General features: G+C 47.6%; 1 long non-coding RNA gene across 1 annotated transcript; it reads left to right on the plus strand.

The window, feature by feature from the left end:
- The first annotated feature begins 1,106 nt into the window (after positions 1 to 1,106).
- Positions 1,107 to 6,309, plus strand: LOC144330990 (uncharacterized). Its single transcript, XR_013397779.1, has 2 exons — positions 1,107 to 1,926; positions 2,534 to 6,309. It is a non-coding gene; the product is annotated as an uncharacterized LOC144330990 (long non-coding RNA).
- Positions 6,310 to 6,946: the final 637 nt, after the last annotated feature.

Genomic DNA, 6,946 nt, shown 5'->3' on the forward strand with positions numbered 1-6,946 from the left:
GGTGGTTATTACCCATAACGAAAAGGTGTGAAAAGGAGTGACTTGGTTCTCAGTCCCGCCCCAAATGAGTCACCTTTTTTTTTTTTTTTTTCCTCCTTTAAAATTGAAAGTCAATGGATGGCTTTGGTGTTATAAGGGCCGTTCTTACCTGATTGTTGCATTAATATGATCCTCAAAATCGACTAAAGGAGGATTAGGATAAATATTTTGTATTAAAAAAGGCACTCATTTCAGTTGAGATAGGGTTTTAAGTTTTAGAGCAGAGGGAAGAGAAAAATGGTAATACAAAAATGAAAATGTAAATAAAGATTTTAATCCCAGCGAGCCTGGAATATGCAGGTCTTGCCCTTGGAAGGGGCTGAGCCATGTACTGCCTCAGCGGAGCGGCGTGCAGATCCCCCCAACCCCCCATCCCCGGGCCGCTCTCGAGGAGTGTTCTGGGTAGATGCTCTACTCTTGCGGGGTTCCTGTGTTTGCCTTCCTTGCTGTCAGCGTGGCCTCACGTCCCTGAAGAAGCAGGGCTCCCAGGGCCCCCCAACCAGCGTAAATGTTAGCACCGTTGCAGGGATGATAGCTGCTGGTTTTCAATCGTGCCTTTACACACACTCCAGATCTGTTTGAGTCTTATTTTAACTATATTGCCTAGATAAAGGGACTCTCCTAAGAAATAGGGTGTCCTAGGTTCACTACCAACCCCACACTCCTTGGGTTTCTGTTGTTTGTTTGTTTTTGAGACGGAGTCTCTTGCCCAGGCTGGAGTGCAGTGGGGTGACCTGGCTCACTGCAACCTCTGCCTCCCAGGTTCAAGCAATTCTCCTGCCTCAGCCTCCCAAGTAGCAGAGATTACAGGCATGCGCCACCACACCCGGCTAATTTTGTATTTTCAGTAGAGACAGGGTTTCACCATATTGGCCAGGCTGGTCTCGAACTCCTGACCTTGCGATCCACCTGCCTTGGCCTCCCAAAGTGCTGGAATTACAGGCGTGAGCCACCCCGCCCAGCCTATTTGTTTTAATATTTACCTAAGGTCACAGTCACATTTTATAATTTATTGTATCTGAATTTAGAGTGATTATGCACTGTGGATCTCAAGGCCTAATGTGAATTAACACTTCGGGGAAATGGAGAGTATGATAAATTCAGGCCGATGCAGGCACCTCCCTGCTTTTATGCATGGTTTGAGAATTGACCCAGCAGTTCAGTCCAGTTTTGTGTAAGGAAAGCTCACAGTGGCCAGGTGAGGAAGCCAGGGGCTGAACACTGAAACTACACAAAGCGTGGACTCAGTCTCTCCGCAGGAGACAAAAGATGGATATGGTGGACGAGAGGTGGCCTTGACATCGTTCAGTGAGTGGTTAGCGCTTTAGTGGCAGCAAAGCCCGCAGCTCTGCAGAGCTGCAGAGGGGAGGCAGATCCCAGCGATTCTGAGAAAGCCCGGCTTCAGGAGGAAGAGTGAGAGAGCAGGGACTCGAGTGGACCAGGGAGTGCAGAGGATGGGAAAGGAGGTGACTCCAGGGGAAGCGTGGGACCAGCTGGTTGTGGTGGGGGTGTAGTGTCCCATGTGTCCGTGCCCTGGCCAGGCGTGGCTCACCGTGTACCGTGTCCTCAGTGCTGGCGGTGGCTCACTCTGTGTGTCAGCTTTGTGTGTGTCTTCCTTTTTGAGCAACTGTTGAGCCTGGGATCTCCAGCCCCTTTGCATTCGTGGTTCTGGCCCTGACTGCCATCCTGCTGTTCCTGTTTGAAACTGTGTGTGGGTTTCCTGATGAACTCCCCATCCCAAGCAGACACCCATAGGAAACCAGCTCTGCTCAGGGCTCGTGGCCCTGAAGAAGGCGGCGAGGAGGCTGTGTTACAACCCTGGACCCCGTCACAAATTAAATGAGCTCCCTTAAGCTGCTTCATCCGCTGTGGCCTCTGTGCTGTGAGGTAAGAAGAGCAGAGTTTGATCGAGGGCTGCTTGAGATGGCTTAACTCTCCAGAGTGATGAATGCTTTCTTATTGCCCCCAGATGGGCAGTTTTCTCTGACTGCCAACAAAATGTAGGAAGGTAAAGGAGAATTAGCAGACAAAGGAAGCACCTCCAAAAGCTGCCCTAGGACACAGAAACCCCGTGCTGGACCCACAGGCTTTCTGGGAGAGCAGGACCCTGAGGGCTTTGAAATGAGCGGCCTCATTGTTCCTGCGGGGTGGGGTAGGGGGAGGGGGGGCGTGCTCCACCTGCACTACCGCTTCCCCCCACACTCCTGTCTATCACCCATATAGACTGACAGCTACAGCCTATTTTCCTTCCCGTAATATCTGCCACACCCATGGTCACCCAAGCCAGGAGTCCTAGAGTGAGCCTTGGGGAGAAAGGCCCCACAGGTGTTGCTGAGACCCACGCACCCGCGGGGAGACACGAACCCCCGTGGACCCACTTCCTATCCTCATGACCTTCCAGGATCTCTGCCTGGTTCTTTGTACAATCACGGAGGAGGCAGCTGAAATGTTCCCTTCGGGGCATTTGTAAACCGAGGTTACTTCCTGTTTTCAGGAGGAAATGCGCCTGGAGCTGGGAGGGCTGTGCTGCCAGGCGAGGCTCCCATCCTCTGAGTCACCCGCCCGCTGTCTCCCCTGGGGACCACACGCTGTGCAAATCCGCCATCCATCCATTACCGTCCATTATCAGATGGAAACCTTCCAGCCCCTAGTGAGAAGCCGGAGAGCACTAATGTCCACATGGGGACAAAGTTATTGACCATGAACTGAGGAAATGTATTTTTTTTTTCCTCCTTTCCCCTGTGATTGGAATTACTAATTAGAACAACATGAAACTAAAATGGTTCCAAGGCTGAAACACTTGGAGAAGAATCTCTTGAAGTCCGTTTTTTTAATCACTGGGCTGAGACTAAAGTATGCTGCCAACATGCCAGATTATTGCAAATTAGCCAAATTAATTAATCTAACTCAGTCCTTGGCTCTATTAATCATGTGTTTTAGGTTTTTATGACAGAAAGAATATGTGACTGTTTCAGCATAGTGCATAGCGATGAAGTTCACAGGCAGGTGGCTTTTCTTCGGCTCAAAGCTGGTATCTTGAAATCTAAGCAGTAAATAGGGTTCCCTCAAATACACTCAGTAAATTTCAGTTTCTTATTTTATTTTGTTTGCGTTTGAAAATATCTACCTTTCTGCTGTTAAGATTGTAAGAAGTGAGTGTTATTTTTTCCTTGAGTACTGAAATGTGTTAAAAGACTGGCTCATATGGAACCCATTTTTTTTTTTTTTTTTTTTTTTTTTTTGAGACGGAGTCTCGCTCTGTCGCCCAGGCTGGAGTGCAGTGGCGCGATCTCAGCTCACTGCAAGCTCCGCCTCCCGGGTTGACGCCTTTCTCCTGCCTCAGCCTCCCGAGTAGCTGGGACCACAGGCGCCCGCCACCTCGCCCGGCTAGTTTTTTGTATTTTTTAGTAGAGATGGGGTTTCACCGTGTTAGTCAGGATGGTCTCGATCTCCTGACCTCGTGATCCGCCCGTCTCGGCCTCCCAAAGTGCTGGGATTACAGGCTTGAGCCACCGCGCCCGGCCTGGAACCCATTTTTATGATCATTCTCTTTTAAATGCCAGAAATCCAGAAGTATATACCTAAGAAGAGATTTCTGTTGAAGTCATTTATGGGCTAGAGTAATTCTAGATTCTCCGGAAACGTCCCAAGCCGAGCCGTTGGTGAGGAAGTGATGTGAATCACACCCAGTCCACCTACCAACGCCTCACTCATTGTCTGGAATGAATCCGAGACCATGGGCTCTTCCTGCGCCGTGAGTGATGATGCACATTGAACTTGCATTCTCGATGTGTTCCTCACAATTTATCAGGAAATGCTTTGCGTGGAAAAACAATGATGGTGGAGAGATCAGGCACCGTGGTAGGACATGCAGCCTGTGTGACGTAGGGCCCATTGTTTACACCATCCTACAGATAAGAAAATTAAGGCGAGGTGTCCCAGTTCACAGTCATCTCATCATGATGGAGCAGTGGGGTGCTCACAGGGAAACACGTTGCTGCCCCGGAACGCTGAATTTCTACGAGACCGGGTAAAGGGGAGGAGCCATGCAGAGGGGCAAGAGCTGCTGGAGCGCAGCTGCGTCTGGTCCTCAGTCCTGGGCTCCTGGCAGAGTCTGAGCTGGGCGCTAAGTGCAGTCGTGGAAAATGGCCTGGACTCTGAGCCAGGAGCTCTGACCTCTTCCCTGGCCTGGTTACCATCTTGAGTCAACATCTCTGGGCCTCTGTGTTCTCAGAATGAGTGATGTGGACTCCGCCACCCGCAAAGCCCCGGATGCCGGGCGTGCAGTTTGCTGGAGCAAGTGAAAGAGGCACTTTTTTTTTTTTTTGCACTTTTCCCAGCCATCCTGGTTCATAGGACACTGGCAATGAAAGCCATTATTACCATTCCTGTTAGTGATGCTAATGAGAATAATTTGAATTCATTTGACACGTTTCCTGGAAGGGGCCCAGATTTTATGATTATTGCTCATCTCTGCACTTCGAGAATCTGGCTGAGTCCCAGAGAAGTGGAAAAATACTGTGAGAAAGGTTGAACTTGTATTATTTCTGGGTTGACTGGATACAGGAAGTACAGCAATCTTAGGAAAAACATGTTTACATATTTCTCTGGATATGTATCTATATATCCTTTTTAGGGCTGGGAGGGTTGATGTTTACCGAAAGGTTTGAACTTCAGCCTCAACTAGCTGATCCCTGACCCACATTAGGTTTTGCAAAATTGGTTCAGCGCCCCGCCCCCAAGCAGTTCCTGTAACAATTTGGGAGCCGGAGAAGGTAAGGTAGCCTCCACTTCAGTCCCCAGGGACCATGAAGAAGGCATTTCTGGGAGGCAATGGACTAGAACAGGGACTTTGCAAAGTCCTGTAGAGAAGCAATGCTCACATGTTTCCCACTGCTTGTCAATATTTGTCTCGGCAACGACTAGACAATGAAATGCACAAATATTATGAAGTATTTGGGGATTTTGTTTAAATTACTTCAGGAAGAGAAGTTGGCTTTTCAGGACATTGGCAGATGGGATTTAGAATGGTCCCAGATGGAATTATCCCAGCTCAGAGGTGCCTCTCCAAACCCTCAACCTCAATTTTCTTTTAATTAGTGACCACCATTTTTTATCATATCTAGCTCAAAAACTTTTTGGTTATTCTTGTATTTATCCTGACCTCAGCATGTGCTTGACTTTCTGTGTTATGTTATCTTGTACTTAATTCAGTCCTGCTTCGTGTACATTTTTTTTGACAAAGAATTGATTGCAGGCATGGACTTAGCGTTAGTTCCTGCTTTCTAATAAAAGCCTCCCTTTGTAACCCAGGTCAGGCATTTCAGAGATGTGCACAAAATCAACACTTCCTATAGAGATTACGTGCACATTTTCTTTTGGTGGAATAATGCTTTCACTGGAATAATAACGTTATCTTTTTTAAAAGTATGTTAAAAAGTTTAAAACGTTAGGAATCTAGGTTCTCCCTTTAGACTGCACAGCTGATGCTGAGATTGGAAGTAATATGAGAGACATAAATAGGGCCTCAATATGCCTTTGTTTAAAGATATTAGGATCATTTTGGCCACCTACAGCAATCACAAAAAATCACAGGACATCTGTGAAGCATCCCTACAGTTGGCTCACACTTCACAGCCAAGCACACATTTTTATTAGATGACTTTGCTTTATTCCATCTATTTGAACAGCTATATGCTCCATGGCTTCATAAATCTTATTCCTGTGAAACACACAGGTTTTACCAGCTGGTGTATTCATGACCAAGATTTTTACCTTAAAGCAATCTTCTTTTACATGGCAATGGATTTAAATGCTAGGCTGGCTTCTGTAATGTATACACTAATGCACACACTACATACACTGACACACACAAACAAACATGTATGGACAATTCTGACTACTAATGTCCTGGGTAAAATTGGTTCCCCACTAAAATCCATGTGTTGACATCCTAGTCTCCAGTCCCTGAGAATGTGACCTTATTTGGGACAGGATCATTATGGAGGTAATCCATTTAAAATGTGGTCTTTAAAGTGGGTCCTAACTCCCTATGGCTGGTGTCCTTATAAAAAGAAAAAGTTTGGGCACAGAGACAAGAGGGAAAATAATGTGAAGAGACACAGGGAGAAGACAGCCATCTACCAGCCACAGGAGAGGCCTGGAACAGATTCCTCCTCACAGCTGGGAAGGAGCCAATGCTGCCGGCACCTTGGTCTCTGCCTTCCAGGCTCCAGAGTTTTGAGAAAATAAATTGCTGCTGTGAACGCCTGCCAGTCTGTGGTACTTTGTTCTAGAAGCCTGAGCCGACTCACAACTAGTGGCACAAAGCTGCCAGCCGGTGGAGAATGGCTTTCAGCAGTTGCAGAGGCCGAGGTGGGGATGGTCAGTGCCAGGGTCTCTTACCCCAGCAGCCGGGTGTGACCTGCCTCTGGTGCTGGACACATAGGATTTGGACTCCGGGCAGCCATGGTGTCAGCAGAATCTCTGTAAACCTGCCTGTGGGGTGATTCATCTCTGTTTGTCTTTACCCATTTTGGTTTTTTTTTATTTTTTATTTTTGAGATGAAGTCTCACTGTTGCCCAGGCTGGAGTGCATTGGCATGATCTCAGCTCACTGCAACCTCCGCCTCCCAAGTTCAAGTGATTCTCCTGCCTCAGCCTTTCAAGCAGCTGGGATTACAGGCATGCACCACCATGCCTGGCTAATTTTTCTATTTTTAGTAGAGATGCCGTTTCACCATGTTGGATAGGTTGCTTTCGAACTCCTGACCTCAGGTGATCTGCCCACCTCGGCCTCCCAAAGTGCTGGGATTACAGGTGTGAGCCACTGCACCTGGCCTGTCTTTACCCATTTTCTAAGCCAAGCAATGGCTCTTCACAGATATATTTTCTTCTTAGATCATTT

This window comes from Macaca mulatta, chromosome 9 (assembly GCF_049350105.2).
Source record: "Macaca mulatta isolate MMU2019108-1 chromosome 9, T2T-MMU8v2.0, whole genome shotgun sequence".
NCBI classification, from domain to species: Eukaryota; Metazoa; Chordata; class Mammalia; order Primates; family Cercopithecidae; genus Macaca; species Macaca mulatta.